At 41.6% G+C, this 26,695-nt stretch overlaps 1 protein-coding gene across 8 annotated transcripts in view; it reads left to right on the top strand.

Moving 5' to 3' along the window:
- LOC149226183 (uncharacterized) overlaps nucleotides 1-26,695 on the top strand; it is a 220,335-nt gene that overhangs the window by 110,936 nt on the left and 82,704 nt on the right. The window lies entirely within an intron of this gene.

Genomic DNA, 26,695 nt, shown 5'->3' with positions numbered 1-26,695 from the left:
CAGAAAAAATTACAATATTGTGTCTGCCTTAAACTATGCTTGAAACACCTACGAAAATTCTTATCTGCTAGTATGAACAATTTAAAAACAATTTTTCTTTTCACATAGACACAGAATTTCTCTACCAAATAGCAGCGGAATAGAACAGAAATAATTGCACAAATTCACACAGAAAAACAACACAATTTTTCTAGGGAACCCAACAGGGAAAACCCTCGCTTGCTTCAGAATTTTATTGAAGAAGAATAAGCTACAGATCTCTTACAACCAGCTTGTCTCAATCAGAAAAATACAATATTCTGTCTGCCTTAAACTAGGCTTGAAACACCTGCTAGAATACTGATCTGCTCCTCGAAAACTGTGCAAACCTGAGCTCCAAATCTATGCACATTCCTTAGGAAATATGTCCCTATTTCCTAGCACATTCCCAGTTCCTAAAAAATAGGAATTTCCTCCTATTTTTCAGTGCACTTCTCAAGGCTGCCTTCCTTCTCCAACTCGCACAAGAGAAAACTTCTTGGCTCATTCCTCTCACAAGCTCACTTGCTCACAAACTCATGCTCAAGAAATTATGAATACAAAGTGTGCCTTTGATCTTCTTATAAGCAATTTGATTTGGCTATTGTTAGTGAGTTTCTAAATTAGGAAGTTGAACTGGAGCTTTTCTAGTTAACAAAAGTCAACACACTTAGTTAACTGGATCCTCCTAAAATTTAGGAGGCTAACTCCACTTGAACATTCAGTTCCCAATTTAACTCACACTAGAGGACAGATAACTCGGTCCTCCACAAACTCGCACTAGTCAAACTGCTTCTTGAACTTGTCCTCATCATTGGAACTCGTGCATGATTAAGAAGATCACTAAATCGATTCCTTGAATTAAGGCACAAATCAAGGAATCCATTCCTTCGCTACTTTTCAACACTCCCTCTTAGTGAGGAAGGGATTTTGTACAACTCCCAACTTATCTCTGTGATGAACAAAATTGCTTCTTGCCAATGCCTTGGTCAAGATGTCTGTTGTCTACTCCCCTATTGGAATGTACGATAGCTTGACTATCCCCTTCTGCATGCAATCTCTAAGATGGTGATATCGGATCTCAATATGCTTTGAGCAATCATGAAACACTGGATTCTCAAAGAGTTTAATGCAACTTTGATTATCACAATGTATCATGGTAGGCTCCATCCTCTGTCTGAAAAGTCCCACAAGTAACTTCCTCATCCAAATAGCCTCACAAGCTGCCTGACTAGCAGCCATGTACTCGACCTTTGCTGAACTGAGTGCAACTGATCTCTGCTTCCTGTTGTACTAAGAAACAGTTGTTGACCCAATGCTGAAGATGCCACCTGAAGTACTCTTCCTGTCTGTGGAGCTCCCTGCCCAATCTGCATTTGTGAAGCCCTCAAGCCTCACTCCATCAACTTGTCTGTACCACAATCCATAGTCCGTTGTGCCTCTGAGATATCTCAACACATGCTTTGCAGCAACCCAATGCACTCTGGTTGGTTCCACCATGAATTGACTTAGTTGGTTGACTACAAAACAAATATCAGGTCGTGTGTTGACTAAGTACATCAACAACCCAATGAGCTACTTGTATACTGTAGGATCCACTCACTCTTCTTTGCCAGCATCCACCTTCCTCTAGTTTGTGACTAGAGGTGTGGCCATGGGCCTGCAATCCCGCATATGAAATCCCCAGAGAATCATTGCTGTGTACTTGCTTTGTCCCATAGAGATCTCACCATCACCCTACCAAACCTCCAAGCCAAAGAAATAGTGCATAAGCCCCATATCGTTTATCTCAAACTCCTTTGCAAGGTCCTCCTTGCAATCGTGGATCAAGTTGTCATCTCCAATCAGTATAAGGTCATTAACATAGAGAACTAGAATGAGCGGAAGCCCTGCAACCATGCTGTAGTGTAGGTTGGAATCTGCCTCACTCTTAGTGAAGCCCAATCCTCGAAGGTAGTTGTCAATCCTATTGGAAAATATGGAAACTTGTAGATCAAAACTTATTTTCCTTATCATGATAATTACTTGTGATGTTAGTTGATTCTTTATTACTTCTTTAGTTCTGTTCATCAAGCAATTATCAAAACAATGAAGATCACAAAGAGACAAAGTATACAAGATATAAGTTCCTAGCTAGGGAAAAACCCCTCCAAGGGGAAAACCCAAAAAAATGCTTCTGTTCTTCTTTATAATCTGCTTAGAAAAGAGACTTCCAAGACCCAAAGACCCAAGCCAATAAACCCTCCAAGCCCCAAGACAATAAAACCTCTAAGCCTTAAGTCAACCCCCAGCAAGATCTACCTTGAGACAACTTCCAAAACTTTGATACTGCTACATTGCTACTGCAACTTCGACCCCTACAATAGAATTTTGGACCTGCAATTACGACCCCCTGCAACTGCTACAAAATTTCGTCCTCCTGCAACTTGCACCCTAGTGAGACAAGAGAAAAGCTTCCTTGACAAAATTCGAATTCTACTTTTCTTCTTCGTCCTCTCAGCTACTCTTCTTCTCTGTAAGTAGATAACTGTCATGCATGCCTGTCCCCATAGGAATTGAGGGAGATCTTGATTATGTATCATAGCCTTGACACATTCTTCAATAATACGGTTCTTCCTTTCTGCCATGCCATGCTGTGCATGATTATAGGAAACAAGGAGCTCCCTCTTGATTTACTGCTTCCTTGTAGAAAGCTATTAACTCTTTGGAGGTGTATTCTCCACCATTGTCTGACCTTAGAATTTTGAACTTTCTCTTGGTTTGGTTTTCCACTTCATTCTTGAACTCCCGAAACTTTTCGAATACTGCATCCTTTTTCTTGAGAAGTTATAACCAAGTTTTCCTTGAGTAATCATCAATGAAGGTTACATAATACTGATGCCCACTAAGAGACTTTATTGCTATAGGTCCACATACATCCGAGTGTATGAGATCTAAAATTTCCTTAGATGTGGTGTCACTACTTGCAAATGGTTTCTTTACATTCTTGCCTAGGGCATATCCCTTAAAGATACCTTCATGATCTTCCTTTTTTTTGGGGATGCCATTGACCATTTGACTCAAAGATGGCAGTATCTTATAATGAAGGTGTCCATACCTTCTATGCCATAGTTCAGAAGGACTCACTTCTAGGTGAACTAGGGCTTGAGCTAGGGGTGTATAGAGTCTATACAATGTACCTTCATGAATCCCAATCACCCTTGCTTCATTAATACTAGAGCCCTTACCCCAAACGAAAACCTTGCCATCAACAAAAGCAACTCTATCACCCTTATCCTCTAGAAAAGAAATAGAAAGTAAGTTTTCCTCAAACCTGGAACATATAAAATGTTGTTGAGGTGAATGCTTCCACCTGAATTGAGCTCCAACGATGTAGATCCAATGCGTTTCACGGGATAACTCTTGTTGTCTCCAAGTTCGATAGAGTGAGATGAGTTTCCCTTAGATAGGGTTTGGAGTTGACTGCATTCTCCTGTCATATGTCTGGAGGCACCACTGTCAATAACCCATACATTCTCGTCCTTTTATGTGTCGGATAAAGCAGAGAACACGATTCCATCAGTTACTTACTTTGCGAGCTTGGAGATGATCTTCGATAGATAATTCTTCATACATGCAATGAGATTTCAAAGAGCCTTGAAAGTTGAAACCCTTCCTTATAACCCTTGCCATAGTGCCAACAAGGATGTGATCTTCAGTCTCCTTCTTGCACCTTACCTATGATACCATGTTTGGAAAATATGGAGACTTGTAAATTAGAACTTATTTTCCTTATTATGATATTTACTTGTGATGTTAGTTGTTTCTTTATTACTTCCTTAGTTCTGTTCATCAAGCAATTATCAAAGCAATGAAAATCACAAAGAGATAGAGTACACAAGATATAGGCTCCAAGCTAGGGCAAAACCCCTCCAAGGGGAAAACCCAGAAAAATGCTTCTCTTCTTCTTTAGAATTTGCTTACAAAAGATACTTCCAAGACCCAAAGACCCAAGCTAATAAACACTCCAACCCCCAAGCCAGCCCCTAATAAGATCTTTCTTGAGACAACTTCCAGAACTTTGATACTGCTACACTACTACTGCAACTTTAACCCTTGCAAGATAGTTTCGACCCCCTGCAACTACTACAAAATTTCGTGCTCTTGCAATTGGCAACTTTAGAAATCCTAGCGAGACAAGAGAAAAGTTTCCTTGACAAAATTCAACTTCTGCTCTTCTTCGTCCTCCTAGCTACTCTTCTTCTCCTTCGCTATTGTAGATCGAACTTGGTTGAGATGTGTGTCCAAATGAGGTCGAGCTCCCTTGTATTTATAGCCTTTCTAGAGAGTTGAATACCCCTCCTTTAGGCTGAATTGATCTTGCTCTTGGGCCAACTTGGTCTTGGGCTCATCTGTGGCTTTTTCTCAATAAACTAAATATTTTTCTTCATTACAATGAGTCCAAATGGGAACTATGACACATGACCAATATTATTCTTTATCCTAGAAAGACTTAAAAAGACCTAGAAGACCTAAAGCACGAAGAACATGTTTTTGACTCAAACTTGAGTATGAAACCCATACTCCAAAAATAAAATATAATTTCTTTTTGTTTCTCTTTCTTCCTCTTTAAGGAATATACAATGTCATGATTATGATGAAGACTGAACCTAGTTACAATTTTCAACAAATCTGAGAGTACCATGCTCTCGGAGCCTACTTGAGCCCATAAAAATCTCCTCCTCAACAACTCCATTGAGGAAGGTTGTCTTCACGTCCATCTGGTGGATCTTCCACCCCATCTGTGCTGCAAGTGCTAGAATAGTCCTAATGGATGAATACTGTGCTACTGGGGCAAAAGTCTCCTCATAGTCTATACCCTTAATCCGTGAGAAGCCCTTTGCCACAAACCTAGCCTTGAACTTCTCCACACTCCCATTTGCTCCATGCTTCAGCTTGTACACCCATCTAGATCCAACTACTGATTTCCCCTCAGGTCGTGGAACAACCTCCCAGACATCATTCTTCGTGATAGAGGAATACTCCTCCACCATGGCATCTTGCCAAACCTGCTAAGAAGTTGCCTCCTTATAAGAAGAAGGCTCAGTGTCCACCAACTTTGTCATCAGTGCCATATAACCTGTGTACCTCTATGGCTGTTTACTCTGCCTAAACATGGTGCTAGGAGCCTTGACATGCTCTTGAGCCATCTGAATCAACCTTTTGGCCCACTTGGCCTTCTTCCCTGTGGTGGGTGGCTCTGGCTGATCTGTCTACTCTTGGCTTGGCTTATCCTCCTCATCTTACTGCAAATCCTGTTGCGCTACACTCTTTCCACTAGACTATGGCTGTGGCCGAATCTGATGTGTTCGCTGTGACTTCTGTTTGGGAGCAAGTAGCTTCTCCTCAGGTACTGCAATCTTCTCACGGTCTAAGGAAACTCTCAGAGCTTGAACCTCCTGGAATCTCACATCTCGCTTGAGAACTGTCTTCCTAAGTCCTGGAAGATACACCCTGTATGCTTGAGATGTCTCACTATACCCCACAAAGATACCCTTCTCTGTTGTGGCATCCAATTTCTTCTTGTGATCTTTGGACACATGACAATAGACCTTTGTGCCAAAGATCCAGAATTGTGAAATGTCAGGCTTCTTGCATGTGAAAGCCTCCTTTGGTGTGACTCAACCAAGTACCCTGTGTAGACTCCTGTTTGGCAAAAATACCGCAGAGTTGCATGCTTCTTCCCACAAGAACCTAGGTAGATCTTGATCATGCAACATAGCTCTAGTTGCTCCAACAATACTCCCGTTCTTCCTCTCAGCTACCCCATTCTGCTAAGGGTTATGAGGTGCTATCAACTCTCTCCTAATACCTTCCTTTGCACAAATCTTCTTGAAGGCATTGGAGATATATTCTCCACCATTGTCACTTCTCACTGACTTGATTTTCTTCTCGGTCTCCTTCTCCACTAGGGCCTTAAACTCCATGAACTTGTCTAAGACCTCATCTTTCTTTTTCATAAAATAAATTCAAGTTTTCCAAGAGCAATCATCAATGAAAGTAACATAATACCCATGTCTCATCAGTGATTGAGAAGAAAAGGGCCCACACACCCAAATGCACCAGCTCCAAAATCCCTTTGGCTCTGCTATCTTGACCATGGAAGGAAGACATGGCGTACTTGTTAAGCGTGCATCCCTTGGATACTCCTCTTGTCAAGTCCTCCTGCTGGTAATCCTGTTGCAATCTGCTGAAGAATCTTCAGTGCCCCTTGATGCAAGTGTCCCACGCGCCTGTGCCAAAGTTCACCTACATCTGCACATCCCGCCTTGTTGATCAAGGCTGCATTAGTCTCTACATGCAATTTGTAGAGGTTTTTCACCCTCACACCTATCTGCTTCTTACATCCAGAAGCCAAGTGCTAGAGGTAAGCCTTACCTCTACTGAAGATGACATCATATCCTTTATCCTCAAGGATAGCTACTGAAACCAAGTTGTTCTTCAACCCTTGAACATAGAGAACATCTTTGAGATGAAGAGTATTACCTGACTCCCTCTCAAAGCTGACAATACCAAATCCCTTGGTAGCATACTTGCCATTATCTCCAAGCTCGATATTCACATGCATATCCTTCTCATCCAATTGGCTGATATACTCCCTATTCCGCGTCATATGGAAAGAGGCTCTTGAATCAACATACCACATACTGTTCCCTACTAAGCTTGCCAGGCAAGCTATCAATGAGAAGTCCTCAAACTGAGAGGCAAACTTATCTACCTCAGTTGATGTAGCTACATGCTCCTTATTCGACCCATTCTTCCGATTGTGACACTTAGAAGCATAGTGTCCAAAAGTATGACAATGGAAGCATTTGACCTTACTAAGATATGTCTTCTTCTTGTCACCTTTTTGACTGTTCTCGCTTTTCACCTTGACTTTCTTGCCTTTGACTTTACTTGCAAGAGCAAGATTCTCCCCCTTCTCATCCTTGGAACCCTTGCCACTGCTGTTAGAAGTCTCAACTAGTTTGAGCCTTAGCTCCTCCTGGATGAAGTCACTCCATAGGCGTTCCCAATCCGACAACTTATCTTGTCCAGTAATGCTTTGGACAAAAGTATGCCAATCTTTGGTAAAACCATTCAGAGCCACACGCACTAACTCTGTGTCCATGGGATTTTCTCCAACAACTGCTAGCTCATCACAAACCTCTTGGATTCTAGTGAGATAGGAAATTACACTCTCACCCTTTTGCATCTTGATTGTCCTCAACTTCTCTTTGAGGACCATCTTCTGATTCTTGGAAGAGTTTTGGTAGAGCTTGACTAAGGCATCCCAGATGTCCTTAACTGTATCTTTACCTGCAACATGAGGAACTACATGATCCCGAAGTCCATCCAAGATCATCCTTTTGGCCTTGGCTGTCTGCCTTTGGAAGAGTCTCAACTCATCTAGATCTGAAGGTTCTTCAATACCTTGCTCAACAAATTCTTTCAACCCAAACTTGTCCAACAAAAGCAATATGTAGACCTTCCAAACACAAAAATTGGAGGAGCCATCTAGTCTATCATGCTCTCTCAATCCTAGTCTTGTGTGGGTTGTCATCTTGAAGACTATGCACTGATTGATCTTTGTTCACATCTCTGATACCATGTAGATTTTCCACGAAATTTTGATCAACTATTATGAACAATCTAAAAACAAATTTTCTTTCACATAGACACAAAATTTCTCTACCAAATAACAATGGAATAAAATAGAAATAATTTCACAAATTCACATACGAAAACAACACAATTTTTCTAGGGAACCCAACTGGGAAAACCCTTGCTTGCTTCAAAATTTTCTTGAAGAAGAATAAGCTACAAATCTCTTACAACGAGCTTGTCTCAATCAGAAAAATAACAATATTTTGTTTGCCTTAAACTAGGCTTGAAACACCTACTAGAATATTTGTCGACTCCTCGAAAATTGTGCAAACTTGAGCTCCAAATCTATGCACATTCCTTAGGAAATATGTCCCTATTTTCTAGGGAATTTCCAGCTCCAAAAAAGTAGGAATTTCCTTCTATTTTTTAGCACACTTCTTTGTTGAGAAATCTATAGGGTAATGATTATAGAGATTTCTATTTACTTGATAACTGCTTGTGATGTCTTTTTACTTATTAGCTTTACTAATTATTATATGTGTGTATCATCAAACAACTACCAAAATAAGAAGAACAAGAACACAAAATATAGGCTGCAAGCTAGGGAAAAAACCTCTCCATTTGAGAGGAAAACCTGCAAATCTCTTCTCTTCCTTATAAATTCTTCAATTGATGAATTGCAAGACCTTAACATTGACTTCAGAACCCTCAAAGACCAAGACCAACTTCTCCGGATGATGTGCTAACCTTGATCTTGTCAAACATAGTCAAATCTCTTCTAGTAGCACTTCTTCGGCCTCCTGTTGCGGAAATTTCGGTCTCCATTGCAGATTTGAAATTTCAGTCCCCCCAACAGTTGTTGCTGCCACACATGTGAGCTTCAATCTACCTTCTGAGTTTTCCCTTGACCTTCGCTTGCCTTTCCCTCACTTCAGGAGCATGAGGATTACCCTTGGTGACCTTTGCTTGACCTACTTGTCTTCTTTTCTCCAAGATCAAACTTGTAGATAGAAAACCTAGATCTTGCTACATAAACCCTAGTTCTCCTTAGCACGTGTGAGAGAGAAATAACCCAAACAAAGATATTCTTCGTCCTCTTCCTTCTTCGCTGCCTTCTTCTTCCTTCTTTGCTAGAATGAGAGATGAGTGAATGTTTTTCAAGGGGGACGAGTTCCCTTCTATATATAGGCTCTTCAAGGTGGGCGTGGCTCTTTCTTTTAGGTCGACTTGCCAGCTGCCAGGTCGACTTGGTTTTGGAGGGTATCTGGACATTTTTTTAAGACAAAAATAATTTTATTTACAAGTTATAATGTGCCTGATGGGGTCTTCAACTTATGACAATGACTCTTTTGACTTCTTGACTTAGAACAAACCCTAATTTCGGCCTCCACTGCAGATTTGAAATTTTGGCCCCCCCAACAGTGGTTGCTGCCGCACGTGTGGGCTTCAATCTACCTTTTGAGCCTTCCCTGGACCTTCACTTGCCTTTTCCTCACTTCAGGAGCATGAGGATTACCCTTGGTGACCTTTGCTTGACCTACTTGTCTTCTTTTCTTCAAGATTGAACGTGTAGATAGAAACCCTAGATCTTGCTACATAAACCCTAGTTCTCCTTAGCATGTGCGAGAGAGAAATAACCCAAACAAAGATCTTCTTCGTCCTCTTCCTTCTTCACTGCCTTCTTCTTCCTTCTTCGCTACCTTCTTCTTCCTTCTTCGCTAGAATGAGAGATGAGTGAATGTTTTTCAAGGGGGACAAATTCCCTCCTATATATAGGCTCTTCATGGTGGGCGTGGCTCTTTCTTTTAGGCTGACTTGGTCTTGGAGGGTATCTAGACATTTTTTAAGACAAAAATAATTTTCTTTACAAGTTACAATGTGCCTGATGGGGTCTTCAAATTATGACAATGACTCTTTTGACTTCTTGACTTAGGAAAAACCCCAAAAACCCTCAATGGGTGCTTGACCTATAAAATAAAAGACCTTGAGCATGAAACCCATGCTCCAAAAAATAATAATAATAATTTTTCTTTCATTTTACACTTTACAAGAATCAAAAATACATTTTATCTATATGAAGACTGAATCTAGTTACACATTTTTCAACATTCTCGAGGCTGCATTCCTTATCTAATTCGCACAATAGAAAAATTCTTGGTTCGTTCCTCTCACAAGCTCACTTGCTCATTAGCCCGTGCTTAAGAAATTATGAATACAAAGTGCGCCTTTGATCTTCTTATAAGCAATTCAATTTGACTATAGTTAGTGAGTTTCTAAATTAGGAAGTTGAACTGGAGCTTTTCTTCTTAATAAAAGTAAACACCCTTAGTTAGCTGGATGCTCCTAAAATTTAGGAGGCTAACTCCACTTGAATATTCAATTCCCAATTTAACTCACACTAAAGGATAGGTAACAGAGTCCTCCGCAAACTCACGCTAGTCAAACTGCTTCTTGAACTCGTCCACATCACTAGAACTCGTGCATGATTAAGAAGACCACTAAATACATTCCTTGAATTAAGGCACAAATCAAGGAATCCATTCCTTCACTAGTGTTCAACAAGTATTTTTTTCCTTAGGGTTTCAAAACATATAAGCAAAATTCACAATAATCTTTCACTTCAACAAAATACCATGATGTAAACAATAAACTTTACTCAACAATATATCCCATTTACAAGTGTTCCTCGCACTGTTGCACAGTGAGGACAAACTTAAATAATTAGTACAGAGAATACTTAAATTTCAATTTGTTCACTAACTATAAACTACCCTATGTAAGCTTATTAGACTTGGCTATTTTGTTAGGAAGGACTGGTAAATCCTTCTTACTGTCTAGATTGCCACTGGTATATCAACCAACCACTGTTTGAAACTGTGCTGAAGATTGCTGTCTCTGAACTTTACCGGTTACCGGAAGCCCTAATTTGTTCTTGAGTTGCAGTGAGGTGCGAGTTGTCTCCTAAGCAGTGTTATTGGAACCAGGCAAGCACTGGTCAGTCTGACCGGTGTGGGGCTCAAACCGGTCCGGTTTGAGGTACAAAACGAGAAATGGCCGGTTTGGTATTGATTGGCCAATGAATTGGTCTTTTTTTCACTGAATCTGCTGGTTTTGTACCGAACCTCTTAGTGTTGTACAATTTGACGAAAGACATTCCAAATGTAATTTTTTATAGAAAAACAACACTTTTTGAGTGGTGCAACATATATTCACGCCTATGGCCCTAGTATTGCTATGCAATTGATGGTAATGAAATGACATTGCCATGAAATGACACAAGATGTTTGAGAGTGGTTTCGACCTCAATGGATTTCATATGAAGAATGTAGAATTTTAGATCTCACTCAAATTTCAACAAACTTAACAGTTTTCCAAGATTTCAAGATTGGGGGAATTGCAACATTTCCATTGGATTTTGTCATGTATGAGGGTATGGAACTAGTATTTAATGAAGAGCACCAAGCCCTCTATGTACCTTGATGTTAGTGGCATTGGTTATCTAATTCATTTATCATGACCCTACTAAAAATGTACCCATTACTTAGACAAAATCTTGACTTGACATGCTATGTTTTTTTCTATCTTATTTTAATGTTTAGAGGGTGATATTAATGATGAATATCCCAATATAGACAATGATTTTGATGATATCCATCTCTGAATCAAAAATACATCAACTAACAGGCTCTACATGGCCTCTAGCATCCAAAACAAATCATGCTATTTTGGTTATGTGCACCCTTGCATGCTATATAAATGAGAACTTTTGCTTATTTGTTTATAAATGGTTTGGATTCATATGGATGCACATGAATATATATGATTTTTTTTTTTTTTAAATTTGAATATTTTTTGTGTTTTTGGTTTGGTTTTTTTACAATGTTCCAACCAGTTCCCAGTTCAAAGGTTTTTTTTGGTTCGATCACCGATTTGGTCCCAATAACATTGCTCCTAAGTATAGCCGCAGTTGATTGCAGTAGGATATGATTGTTTTCCTTGGGGATAGTTGCAACTCTAGTAGGGGTGATTGTTGGTCTGAGGATTGCCTTGTTAACCTCACTGTACTTAACAATGTCACTAGGATAGCTGTAGATTTGAACATTTGATTGCAATTGGGTTTGGGTAGTTTTTCTATGGATAACCGCAACCTTAGAAGGCTGATTGTTAGGTAGTTGATCCCAAATTTGGCTAAACACACTCGTTGTTCTGAACAAAGTCATAGTGATGTCCTTTGTCACACATTGCACCTTCGCTGCCAAAATAATCTTGGACCTCAGATGAGTAGGAAAGAGCCAACTGATCCTCCACATAAATCTCTTTAATGTGCCAAACAATAGTTGAATGATCTGTTGTAGAAGAATGTTACCAAACAAATGTTGAGGGGAGAGAAGGGGGATTAGCTAGGGTGTGATCACCTTCGTTGAAACAGATCGAGGAAAAAGGGTCTTAAAACCTTGAGAGCCTCAACTCAAAGAAAGTAGAGATATTTCAATCCAATCTTGATGATGATAAAATGATTCATCTCTCCTTTATTTATAGATTCCTCATGGGAGCCTCTCTTCTTTAGTCTAATGTGAGGGGTTACAAGTGTAGCCCCCAATTTGGGCTTTTTTCTCCGCAGATACTCCAATTTTACCCAGTGTTGCCCCAAAACACTAGGTAATGGGTTTCCCTCTTGATCAATGACTATGCTCTTGATTCACAATTCGCGGAGACTTTACATCTTTTCATCAAAATTTACATCAAAACTTGGGTTTTTAACCCAAAACTGACCTCGGGGACCCCATCCCAATAGGCCCCCAACACAAAGGTCGTGACTCGCCCTCGAGTCACTCAGCTGGCGCGGTGATCTTGCTGCGAAGATCCCCTAGCTCCACCTGCACAACTGTTACCTCAACAGCGCTCTGCGTAGCTGCCTGCTTTACTTCTTCGACGAGCTACTCCGTAGCTGGACCTTCCCCATCGAGCTTGATCTTTTGTTGTGTTTGCTGCAAGCTCGTCAGCTTTTCTTGAATGTTGGTTGTTACTTGGTAAGCCTCATCTAACCAAGGTCCCAACCTGGCCTTAAGTACTGCCTCCTTCTTCTGAGCTGCTTCCACCTGTGCGAGGAGCTGCTTCCCCTCCTGCAACTTGGCGAGGCGCTGCGCTGGAGCAATTGAGTGTGTCGTCGCCCTGACCTCATCATATTGCTTTTGCAGCTCGCGAACCTCTGTGTTTAGGATCTGCAGGGTTGGGTCTTCTTGCAGAGTCGTTACTAATTCCATGGCCTGTTTATCCAACCCTCAAGCAATTGCAAATTCAGGTGCTACAAAATTTGTTCTTCCTATGTTGCACCCTCTTCAGGTAGGTCTTTCCATCTAATAAGATATTCTGAGATCATTCTGCCCCTCAATATTCGTTCTTGAATTGCCATGATTGCCTTCGAAATTAAGTCTAGTTGCCCTTTGTCCAAAGGGGGTGGGTCGATGGAAGTAGTAACCTGATGCTTGACGACCTTCTTAAGACATGATACATGAAATACATTGTGAATTTTGCTTTATTTTGGTAGCTCCAACTGATAGGCTACTTCACCAATTTGTCAGAGTACTTTGTAAGGTCCATAAAACCTTGGCTTCAATTTTTCTGCACTGCTTTTCTTGAGTGTAAATTATCTATACGGTTGTAATATCAAGGAAACAAGGTCTCCTACCTCAAAATTGTGATTTGTTCGGTGTTGGTCCGCATATATCTTTTGCTGGTTCTGGGCGGCATGCAGGTTCTCCTTGAGTGCCTTAATAATGTCTTGGCTGTCCTGTATACAATCTTTCGCTTTTAGGGCCCTGCTATCTTTGAAGGCCAAATCAATAAAAGATGGGGCGTCATAGCTATGAAACGCCCAGAATGGGTTCATCCCATTAGACAAGTGATAAGTGGTGTTATAAACAGTGCTCTTCGATATGCAACCACTTGATCCATGCCATCTGCTGGCCCGTAACATAGTTACACAAGTACCCCTCAATCCATTTATTCATGATCTTCATGTGACCATTTGCCTGAGGGTGAGAGCAATTGAGCGCGCCGTCGCCCTGACCTCATCATACTGCTTTTGCAACTCGTGAATCTCTGTGTTCAGGATCTGTAGGGTTGGGTCTTCTTGCAGAGTCGTCACTAGTTCCATGGCCTGTTCATCCAACCCTCAAGCAATTGCAAATTCAGGTGCTACAAAATTTGTTCTTCCTATGTTGCACCCTCTTCAGGTAGGTCTTTCCATCTAATAAGATATTCTGAGATCATTCTGCAACTCAATATTCTTTCTTGAATTGCCATGATTTCCTTCGAAATTAATTCCAGTTGCCCTTCGTCCAAAGGGGGTGGGTTGACGGAAGTAGTGATCTAATGCTTGATGACTTTCTTAAGACATGATGCATGGAAGACATTGTGAATTTTGCTTTCTTTTGGTAGCTCCAACTGATAGGCTACTTCTCCAATTTGTCAGAGTACTTTGTAAGGTCCATAAAACCTTGGCTTCAATTTTTCTGCACCTCTTTTCTTGAGTGTAGTTTGTCTATATGGTTGTAATATCAAGAAAACAAGGTCTCCTACTTCAAAATTGTGTTTTGTCCGGCGTTGGTCCACATATATCTTTTGTTGGTTCTGGGCGGCATGCAGGTTCTCCTTGACTGCCTTAATAATGTCTTCGCTGTCCTGTATCCAATCTTTCGCTTTTAGGGCCGTGCTATCTCCGAAGGCCAAATCAATAAAAGATGGGGCGTCATAGCTATATAATCCCTAGAATGGGGTCATCCCATTAGACAAGTGATAAGTGGTGCTATAACAGTGCTCTTCGAGATGCAACTACTTGATCCATGCCATCTGCTGGACCGTAATATAGTTACGCAAGTACGCCTCAATCCATTTATTCATGATCTTCATTTGACCATCTATCTGAGGGTGAGAGCTAGGAGTAGGGGTAAATTCCGTCCCCTCTAGCCGGAAAGGCCCGACTAGAATTGATCTGAAATGGGTCACCAAAGGCTTCTTGTCAAACTTACAAGAACCTCTCCCACTCCAAAGCTTATATATATTTCCAAGATCTATGCTTATGATTGATAATTGCGGAATTAGAAGTACTTGAAAGAGGTGTATGCTTATGTTTGTTTTTAGACTGTTTATGTGCTTTAAGTTTATTTGCTTGAATTGATATAAAACATATAACATCAAATATAATGCAGCAATACATAATCACACATAACAACAATATAATATGAGTTCACCCAAACCTCTTGAGCTACGTCTCCTTGAGCTCTAATCAACTCAATTAGACTCTTTGGGATTATGGCTGAATTCTTTTACAAGTTCTACACTCAACTCCAATAGGTTACGACTGAACCATTGGGCTTAGAATACCATTTTTATGCCTGGCCGTTTGGCTCTCTGGCTCTCGACTCTTGGCTCTGGCTCTGGCTCTTGGCTCTTGCTCTAGCTCTGGCTCTGGCTCTTGGCTCTTGCTCTAGCTCTGGCTCTTGTCTCTGGCTTTGGCTTTGGCTCTTGGCTCGCTATTGCTCTTTTCCCAACTGTGAGCTCCCTGAAGTGAAAACTAGCTTCTTCGCTTGGCTCTCTGGCCTTTGAGGAATCCTTCGACTCTGCGGCTTCCATCTATTCCACTGTCCCCTAATCATGAGGAATCATTCCTTTCTGGCTCTGTCTCTTCGTGCTTCGTACACATTCCTGTCACAGAAACGCTCGCTCATAGCGTGGCACAGGTGCGTTGGACTATTTCCAATGGAAATGAACTGGCGGCTTTTTCCCAGCCTAAATTCTGAAAATAGCCAATATAACTGAATACACAGGAATTATGATGAAAATCCGTTCATGAGCCTTAAGTCCAGACTTCAAATTATATGAAATCGCGCTTATGATCCCATCGGGTCTGTGTTTGGTCGTAATATCGCAATCGCACAGGCAGGAGGTCAAAACCTCAATACACGGGAAACACACAGAAATCTGCTTAAACTGGATTTCAAATTATGTGAAATAGTGCCTATAAACTTATCGGGTCTTGCGCTTTATCGCAAGTCGCAATGGCATGGCCCCTTTGTATTGCTGCGATCCCGATCGCCGATTGCGCTATCGGTGCATCACATATCACATATCGCAATGGCCCGAAGTCCATTCAACACTCGTGGTTTGTTTCGATGCGATGATTGTCGCTGATCGTCGATTTGCACCTCCGAAATGTGATTAGCGATCTATTCCTGACCATTGATCTACTCCTCGATCCAATGGTCGATATGCGATCACACATCGCATATCGCAAATCCTCCAGCCAGGCCTCTTTCCCTTCAAAGCTCCGATCCGATATGTCTTATGGATCTGATAAGGGTTCTAGGCTGCAGAGTATAGTTTTTCGGGTCCGCCTCCACATTGCTCCATCGTCGATTGCTTTGTCTGCACGTCGCGACATCGACATATCGCCAATCGGCCTACCCAGTGTTCCGATGTCGCGCGAAGGCCTTCCTCTGATGCAATATATCGGAGATCGCTATCGGGGAGCCCTTAAGGCCTGCTGCGCCGCCCTTTAAACCTTTTCGATGTGATTTTCTTTAAGGAGCCCTTAAGTTCCTTTTATATAAGAAATTGCCTCATTTTCTAAGGATAATGGGCAATCTTCTTTTTGCAATAACTCCTTCTTCTGGAGTCCATTTTCGCCCATTCAAATTGCAGTAGATTCAGAATGAAGAGATCTTTGCAATGAGACTATTTCCAAGAGCATCCTTTGACTTTCATTTTCCTATGTGAGGAATATTTTTGGACTTAGAAGTCTATTCTAGATCCATTTTGGATCACGCCTTCCCACGAAAAAGCTTTTGGACTCCAAAAGACTGATATACTGATCTGAACAGTAAATGAGAGTACTTCTCCCTCTTCTTTCAGCCTCCATACACTTGCCTTGCATAGTGCCTTTGAATCAAAGCCTTTAAACACTTTCCTTCCTGGATGTGCTTGTCCTCCTGGGAAGAATTGTCTTACTCCTTGACTTCATGCAGAACTCCTGCTGAGAAGGTCACGGAAGGTAGTTTGAACTTCTCTGCCTTGATCATTGATCCAAGGTGGCCCAAACCAATGTGAAGTTACATCTGTTTCACAAAATTTTCATTTGTACCTGTTTGACATACTGTCAACAACAACTATTAACAACGACAAGATTATAGACAACAACTGGATGGTCTAAACTCTTGCTTCAACAAAAGAAACAGATTTCACATTTTGTGAACACCTCCATGTCTTTACATTTGCATACAAATGATTGACTAAATAACAAGCCAACAAAACATGTCTTTAAAACAATTGACCCTTCAAGTCAAGCATGTAGAAAAAGAACTTTAAGATTATTTTTCAAAGATGAAACACTTCATCATTATCTCCATCTTGGAGACCAAATCAACTTTTCTCAAGTCAATATTGCATTACATGCATGTTTACAACAAAGTAATCAACCCTTCAAGTTAATCACACATACATGTTTAAATACAAGGAAATCATCAACATCCCTGTGTTTATGCACATCATTTTCATGCATGCATTTCATCCTTCAACTTTCGCTTAAGTACACTGTACTTTCGAAGCTGAAATGGAATATAATGTTCCATCCTTCAACTTTCGCTTAAGTACACTGTACTTTCGAAGCTGAAATGAACAAAATGTTGCAGCAATAAAGTGAGTCCCCTACTCAACTTTTTCCATTCACCTTCTTGGTAAAAACCTGCAACTTGCATTCCATTAACAAAGAAATGCATATAGATGCATTATATCGATTGACATGCAATCTTAATTGGATAAGGATTCTAACCATTTCTTACCAATCCATTTCAAATGTCCTTCCTTTGTCTGCACATCAGCATCAACATGTGAATCATCCTGAAACACATCAATCATGGAATCTTTCTTTCCATTCCTGCCATTCTCTCTTTCCACCTTCTTCAAGTTTCGTGGAAGCATTGTTGGATTCAGAGTCCAACATTTTGTAGAAATATGTCCTTGCTTATGGCAGTAAGTGCAACACATGTGCATCCTCTTGACAACATGATTTGCCTTGTCCAATGGACCTTTGGCTTCATGCTTCATTTCCTTCAAAAGTTTCTTGTATGTGGCCATTCTCTTCCAACATCTAGAAACATTATGGTTATCCAAACCACAAAAGGAACATGCAATTCTTTTCCCATACTTATATGGAAATTTACCATGCTTTACATAATCAAAAGGAATATGATTAGAACCAGATTTATACCTTTCTCTATCACCTTTATTACCTTCATGAGGAGGTGAATTGAATGAAGAATTAGCTCCCTTTGGAACACCATCAACCTCTTCAATGCTTTCAGAGTTTCCACAACTCTCTGGTTCAAGTATATGCTCATATACACCTTCTTTTTGCAAAGTATGCTTCACACTCTTGAGGTTGAAGACCTGAAATGAAACCCCTTCTTGGAACTGTTTCAATTGTCTTCATGGCAGCTTTGGAACTATCTCCATAACACTGTCCATAGCCAAGACCCAAATACTTAGGCCTTTCCTCAACCATGACTGGCTCAACAATACCTTGTGCATGTTTGCCCAAGCCTTTTCTTTCATAGCCCACCTTGGACATTAACTTGGACCCTATGCCTCTGGTATGTTTTTCAACATAATCATTCTTAGAAGAATTTGAAGACAAACGAGAATTGTTTACCTCTTCTTCACACTGATACTTGACCAAGGCTTCTTTGGAAACAAAGAGCCGTGTCTCCAACTCATGCATCCTTTCCAGGTACATATCTGTAATATGAAGTTGCTTCTTCTTTTCCTGCAATTTGTCAGAAAGCAACTACTTCTCTTCCTTCATGGAATTCAACTGCTCTGTAAGTATGATGCTCTTCCTTCCATTCTCGTACATTTCTCTCACCATATCCATCATGATGAACAAGTCTTGTTTCATGTCTTCATCAAAGACTCTTGTGAAGAAAGAAGAATTTGAGGACTCACTTGTAGAAGTTGTCATTATTAAAATGAACAAAAGAACTTCAAACAAGGTTAACAAAGAGCTTATTCAAGCAACTGTTTGCAACAAACCTCTTGTGCTTAAAGGATTTCTTTGAGGTCCTTTGGGAGAAGAAGAATGCCTTAAGCCCTTCTTCCTTCTTGTCCTCTCCTGGACTTAGCTATCAACAACGTTCACCTCTACAAACTCACACAACAGTCAGTTTACAAACAATCAAACAGCTAAATTCTTTCTACTGTTTGAACACCTTTCAAGTCAAACAAGCATATAGATTGCTCTGTCAATCAAGCATCTTGATTTGATATCACCTGCTCTGGTATAACTTGAGCTTTGATATCACCTTCTTTGAAGGTGGGGTTAATCAACCTGATGCTTTGATACCCCCTGATCTGAAAATGAGATCTTAAATCAATATTAAGGTATTACAGACTCATGTGCAGGAACGCCCATATCATTTAGTGCAACAGATCGAAAAGATTGCGAATAATATAGACAATGAGGAATTAGAAAACATAGCAATCACACATCAACACAAGCAAAATAATGAAGGAGTTCACTAGCCCCCCTTGGTTACGTCTCCTGGTCCAAGCTTTCAGTGTCGACCTCTATATTATGTCTTCAAGAGCAGAATATTACAAGTGTGAGATCAAACAGAGTCTCAACACAATAGTGACAAAACAACAGGGATTTACTCGAAATCCTCGAGTCTAAAAGAGTGCACAGACTCTCCCTCTTGCTCTCTGTCTTCTGCTTTCTCTTGCTCTCTTCTCTGTCTTCTTTGTCTACCATAGAGTTGCTTTTAAGCCTTGCGGCTCTATCCGTTCGTCTACATTCTTGGGCTTTCTGGCTCCTAGCCGCTGTCCATTCAACTCCCTATTGAGCGTTAAAAAATCATTGTAAAATGCTTAAGGTATGGTGGCCACCTGTTTTCAAATGGAAAGGACCAGCGCGGGTGAAAATCCCAAAGAATCGCTTCTTTGTTTACATAGAGAAATACACAGGAAATAATCTAAAAATAGTGGAAAATCCGACCAAGCTGGACTTTAAAAGATATAAAGTCCGCCCTATAATCCTCTCGGGTCCGCGCTTGATCGCTATCGCAAGTCGCAGCGCTATGGTCATAATCCCTTTATATTTGGTCCATAGCGGGAATATACAGAAATACATAGGAAAATGCTTATTATCGGACTTCAAATTTTATATAGCCGCATCTATAAACCCTGTCGGGTCTGCCTTGATTGCAATCGCAAGTCGCATGTCAACGACCCCTTTGTATTGTGCTACCCGATCGCCGATCGCCGATCGCATGATCCGCGGTCCATTGGCATCACCCCTTTGTTATATTGCGATGCAATAAGTCGCAATCACATATCGCTTGTGTCTCTAGCCTGCAGTAAGTCCTTCCCTTTTAAATCTGCGATGCGATATATGTGGTCTTCGCCATTGATCTGCGCGTCGATCCGACGGTCCACGTTATATCGCTGGATCGCAGTCGCAACTCACTCAGGGTTAGCGCCGATATGCCTCGCTGACCTCTGCCAATGCGATATCACTGATTTGATCTGGACCGTTGATCGGCCCGATCCGACGGCTCCTGTGCAACGACATTTGAACCTTCGCTTAGCTCTGTTTCCGCCAATTCTTAGTGTTTTTCCATGCGATAGTGTTTTTCGATATTTGAAGACTTAGAGGTTTGGAGGGTTTAAAATCCATTTTGGATCACGCCTTCTCACTAAAAAGCTTTTGGACCACCAAAAGTTGGTCTAGGCGTCGATCAAGTGAGGACACTGCTTCTTCACTTGTCCAATTTCTATCCATCGTGCTCTGCTTGGTTTTGAACCTTTGAGTCCTATTCTCAGGTACTCAACATCCCCTTGACGTGTAGTTCTTACTTTCCTATCTAGAACTGTGTCCTCCTGTAACTCATTGAGATATTCAAGCAACAGATCCTCAATAGAAGGCAACTGACTTTGCTCTTCAAGATCTTCAATCATTGATGGTTCATACAATCTCAAGTTTTCTTCATTAACGACTGAATAGATCTGCATATACGCTGGTAAATCAAGGCGGAAAGCATTTTCACCAATTTTATCAAGTATCTAGAAAGGTTCATACCTTATTGGTTTTAGCTTCTTACCTTCACCCTGCATTCTGTCTTTGCTGATGTACAACCAGACTTGATCACCAACTTGAAAACTATGCTCAACTCGATGCTTGTCATGTCTTGCCTTGTACTTGGCTTGACTTCTTTCCAGCTGTTCCTGTACTGCCTGGTGAATTTCCTGGATTTGTTCAATGAACTTGGTTGCTTTGTCCACATCACTGTGTCCATCAACTGCTATGTCTTTACCAAAGACAAAATCCAAGGGAGACTTTGGTATAAAACCAAAACAAGTCTCAAAAGGAGATCTCTGAGTAGAAGAGTGCTTGGCACGGTTGTAAGCATGCTGCACATAACACAAATGCTCATCCCAAAGCTTGGGATGCTTGCTGCAATAGCCTCTGAGCAACTGGATCACTGTCCTGTTGACCACTTCTGTCTGACCATCTGTTTGTGGATGAAATGCTGTGCTCTTCTTCAACCTGATGTCCATCAACTCCCATAAACTTGACCAAAACTTCCCAACAAATCGAGAATCTTGATCAGATATAATAGAAGTGGGTAAACCAAAATGAACCCATACATTCTGAAAGAACAACTTCGCTGTTTGTTCAGCTGTAGCTTGTTTGTTACAAGGTATCAAAATACACATTTTACTGAACCTATCCACAACAACATACAAATAATCATGACCTTTTCTAGATTTTGGCAATCCCCCAACAAAGTCCATGGAAACACTTTCCCAAGGACGAGAAGGAACTGGGAGTGGAGTGTACAAACCTAATTTTCTATTACTTGGTTTGCTTGTAGCACACATTGTACATTCTTTGATATATCTAGAAACTGTCTCATGCATTCTCGGCCAATAACAGAACCTTTGCAATTGTGCAACTGTTTTACTTACACCAAAATGACCTGATATTAGAGAAGTATGTGCTCGGATTATGTTAACTCTTTCAGTTTGTGGAATGCATAACTTTCCCAAATGATATAAGAGTTGGTCCTTTACATAATAATCCAATTCTTCTACCTATTTGCCATGACTTAAAGTTGTATATACATCTTTAAAATCTACATCTTGAGCATATTGTTCAATGTAACTTTCATGCGTTACTGAGTTATGCTCAAGTATAGTAGATGCATTTATCGGAAATTGCTATCGGGGAGCCCTTAAGGCCTGCTGCTCCGCCCTTTAAACCTTTTCGATGCGATTTTCTTTAAGGAGCTCTTAAGTCCCATTTATATAAGAAATTGCCTCATTTTCTAAGGATAATGGGCAATCTTCTTTTTGCAATAACTCTTTCGTCCGGAGTCCATTTTCACCCATTCAAATTGCAGTAGATTCAGAATGAAGAGATCTCTGCAATTAGACTATTTCCAAGAGCATCCTTTGACTTTCATTTTCCTATGTGAGGAATATTTTTAGACTTAGAAGTCTATTCTAGATCCATTTTGGATCAAGAATGCACTTATCAATCTGCTATTTTGATCACTAACTATATGTTGAATTTTCTATGTCTATCCGTTAGAAAATTAGTCTATATTCTTCTGGTTTATTTCTTCTACTTGTTTAAATTCGAAAAAGTTATTTAATACATTTAAATACCGAAATAAACACAATACAATCACAACATCTACAGATCATCAACTAAAAGAAAACAAGCACACAAGTGACACAGTTATTTTTGGACAAATGTCCTTGGAAAAACCCAATGCAGGAAAACCAGTGCAACTATTCAGAGGGTTATATTATTATGCAGTCTTTCTGAGTACAACAGGGTGCCTAACCGGCTCACCCGACAGAGAAAAATACATGGAAACAATACCTCTATTTTCGGAAACAGGTATTCAGAAAACTTGCCCAACGAAACCCTCTCCGACACAACTCAAGCTCAGCGCTGGCCCTTCTGGCCTCTGCGTTAGCCTCTTGTTGACCTGCGTTAGCCCTAGGATCCTCTGTGTTAGCCCTCTGAGGCACTGCTCAGCCTCTGGGACCCTTTGCATCACTCCAGTAGCCTCTGCGTGGATGACGCAGTCCCTTTGGCCTCTGCGCCGTCTTTGTTGGGCTCTGCGTAGCCTGGATTGGCTGCTGCTCTCGCTTTCTCTGCTTCTACGCTGGTCTCTCAGTATTGTCTCTGCCTCTCTGCCTCGTACTCACTGCCCCTCGCTGCTGATCACTGATTCAACTTTGCTTAGCAACGCTCTAGCAAAATGAATGACTGATCACTCTGGTGTATTCTCCAACTGACCCTCATGCCTCTTCTTATACTTTTCTCGTTGGTCCTTCAACGACTGAGTTAAATATCTAATCAACGGCTAAGATTAGATTTGGCTTGATCCATGACTTTCGAACCTTCTAACCCAGTTTTATATTAACACCCATTAATATTTTATTTTGCCTAAGTTTAGACTTAGGAATTCCATTAAAAATATTAATTATTTTAATATCTTCCAAACCGGGTACAATCTGTGCAAACCATTTCTGGGTCTTGGAGATCTCATGTGCTTTAGCCTCTTCACCAATTTTTATGGCTAGAGCACATCTGATGCTACCAAAAATCAACACTCCCTCTTAGTGAGGACTATGCTCTAGTAATACTCCTCACTGAGCATCACTCTGATTATCTGGCACTGGTACCTATGTTGATGCTAGGCCTCCCGCCCAACATCCTCTGCACTGCTGCATCTTGTACTATTGCCCATGACACTCCCACTGCCACTGCTGCATCCGTACGACAGCTCACTCTACATCTGTGCTGCTGCTGGTCCATCCTCCCAACACTGCATCCCCATCTCATCATGCTGCATCATGCTACTGCACACTGCTACTGCACTGCAGCTGAGTTACTGAGAAGTAAGTATATGATCCACCCAACAGCTGACATCCTTGTCAGGCTAGAAACACTCCTAGTGCTGAAGCTCCCTTTGCCGCTAACAAGTTCTCCCTCTATTGACCTCTGCGCTGCTGCAACAACTCCCTGCATCTCACACCGTTGCACACCTCTCTGTGCCATCCTGCACCGTTGCAACACTCCTGTGCCTCTCGCACTATTGCAGCCTGCTAGCCTCGCGCTTCTCGGGGACTCCTGCACTGTAGCACTCTCTGCCGCTTCATTCGCATCCGTCTCTACCGACATCCACCAGTCCTGCTACTCCTCTTCGGGGCTCCCGTAGCAAGGTATAATCCAAGAGGTTGGGTATCTTAAGGATCCGGCCCCTCATCGCCTATAGTCTTCCCGACTACAGCTCGATGTCTCCCCACTTCTTCTCAAGTGGCACATGAGCACTCATGGCATAATCATCATCCTCCTCGACTTATTTCTCTGCCCTCGCTGGTGCTGCCTTCAAGTTAGAAGCCTCTCCCTTACTCTTCTTCCTCGGACATTGGTTCACATAGTGACCCAGTTCCCCACAATGGAAGCACTTGACCTTGGAGAGGTCCTTCTCCTTCCTCTTCTCTTGCTTTCCCGCAGATGCTAGAGCCGCATCCTCTTCCTCTTCCTTCTTGATCCTGACGGACCTGACCCCTCTGCCGCTACTCCCTGCCTTGGTCAACCGTTTGATCTCTTCTTGACGAAGAGCCGCCCACAATTCTTCCAATCTGGAAGACTCGTCCTGCCCAGTATGCTCTGGACAAATGTCTCCCAATCCTCGGAGATCATGTTAAGTGCGGTCCTTACCATCAATTCCTGATTTGGCGTGGTCCCTATGGAAGTCAGTTGGTCACGGATCTCCTTCAACTGACCGAGGAAGACATCTATCTGCTCTCCCTTCTGCATCTGGTATGACCTTAGCTGATTCTCCAAGAGCTTCTTCCTCTGCACGTAATTTTGCTGGTACAATGTCTTCAAAGTGTCCCACACCTCCTTCGCCGTTTCCTTCTCGGCAATGTGGGACCACATGATTCTTGACCCCATCAAGGATGATACACTTTGCTTTAGCCATTGCCTCCTCGTACCTTTCATTAGCTACCGGGTCAACTAGGATAGCCATCACTCTCAAGGCGAAGCCCTTGATACGATCTCTGTCTAGAATGGACAAGATCCTGGTCTTCCAGACCGCAAAGTTGGACGCTCCGTCTAGCCTATCCTGATCTCTCAGCCCATTCACGACCATCTCGCTGCTCTTCTTTGTCGACTCCTCCGAGTCTCTCTACTCCCGCCTGGAAGTTCTCAGTTCGACTCCTGCTGAGTCTCTCTACTTCTCGTCTGGAAGTTCTCAGTTTGACTCTTACTGAGTCTCTCTACTTCCCATCTGGAAGTTCTCGGTTCGACTCCTCCGAGTCTCTCTACTTCCCGTCTGGAAGTTCTCTTCTGGACTCCTCAGAGTCCCGATTTCCCTCCTGGAAATCCTTCTACCGACTGTCAAATTGCTCCTCTTTGATCGTCTGTGCAACTGCAACACTTATCCGGATTCCTTGGCTAGAAATCCACCACCGCAACAACTCCTTCTACATTGGTTTTGCCTTGTTAGGTACTGTTCTAACCACAGTCCCCCACCAGCTTCGCTCCCGCAAACTGCCCACAACTTCCTTCGCCCTAGCAATTAAAGGATTGAGCCTCTTGGCTCTGCGCAATCTCGACACCGGCAAAACAACTCCCTCAACCAACTGCGTCAGCCCTCCTGGCCTCTGCGTGAGCCTTTCTTTGCCCTCCTCAACATCTGTGCTGGCCTTTCTCTAGCCCAGACTGATGACGCAGTCCCTTTGCGTTAACCCTTCCTCTGTCGCTTTTGCAAGGATCGACTACTGTCACTCAGGACAACTGATTCTATTGCAAATGCTCGGCTCAGCTGATGCCTTCAGTTTTCCTGTGATCTGCAACCACCCTCTGATACCATGTTGAATTTTCTAAGTTTATCCGTTAGAAAATTAATTTGTATTCTGCTGGTTTATTTCTTCTACTTGTTTAAATTCGAACAAGTTATTTAATACATTTAAATACTGAAATAAATACAATACAGTCACAACATCTATAGATCATCAACTGAAAGAAAACAAGCACACAAGTGACATTGTCATTTTTGGACAAATGTCCCCGGAAAAACCCAATGCGAGAAAACCGATGCAGCTATTCAGAGGGTTATATTATTATGCAGTCTTTTTGAGTACAACAGGGTGCTTAATCGGCTCACTCGACAGAGAAAAATACACGACAACAATACCTCTATATTTGGAAATAGCTATTCAAAAAAACTTGTCCCACGAAACCCTCTCCAGCACAATTGAAGCTCAGCGCTGGCCCTTCTGGCCTTTGCATTAGCCCCAGGACCCTGCGCGTCAGCCCTCTGAGGCACTGCGCAGCCTTTGGGACCCTCTGCATCACTCCAACAGCCTTTGCGTGGATGACGCAGTCCCTCTGGCCTTTGCGCTGTCTTTGTTGGGCTCTGTGTAGCCTGGACTGGCTACTGCTCTCGCTCTCTCTGCTTCTGCGCTGGTCTCTCAGTATTGTCTCTGCCTCTCTGCCTCGTACTCATTGCCCCTCGTTGCTGATCACTGATTCAAATTTGCTTAGCAACCCCGCTCTAGCAAAATGAATGATTGATCACTCTGGTATAATCTCCAACTGACCCTCAAGCCTCTTCTTATACTTTTCTCGTTGGTTCTTCAATGGCCGAGATTAAATCTCTAATCAACGACTAAGATTAGATTTGGCTTGATCCATGAATTTTAGAACCTTCTAACCAGTTTTATATTAATACCCATTAATATTTTATTTTTCTTAAGTTTAGACTTAGGAACACCATTAAAAATATTAATTATTTTAATATCTCCCAAACCGGGTACAATCTGTGCAAACCATTTTTGGGTGTTGGAGATTTCATGTGCTTTAGCCTCTCCACCATTTTTTTATGGCTAGAGCACATTCGATGCTACCAAAAATAAACACTATATTTTTAGGTAGTCCATGGAGTTTGAATACCTCTTTGAAGAA

This window comes from Pinus tabuliformis, chromosome J, assembly GCF_031772625.1.
Source record: "Pinus tabuliformis cultivar Carrire ecotype Pingquan chromosome J, CPIR1, whole genome shotgun sequence".
Lineage (NCBI taxonomy): Eukaryota > Viridiplantae > Streptophyta > Pinopsida > Pinales > Pinaceae > Pinus > Pinus tabuliformis.
Note: the sequence above shows the minus strand (reverse complement) of the source record. Positions and strands in the feature narration are given on the sequence as shown.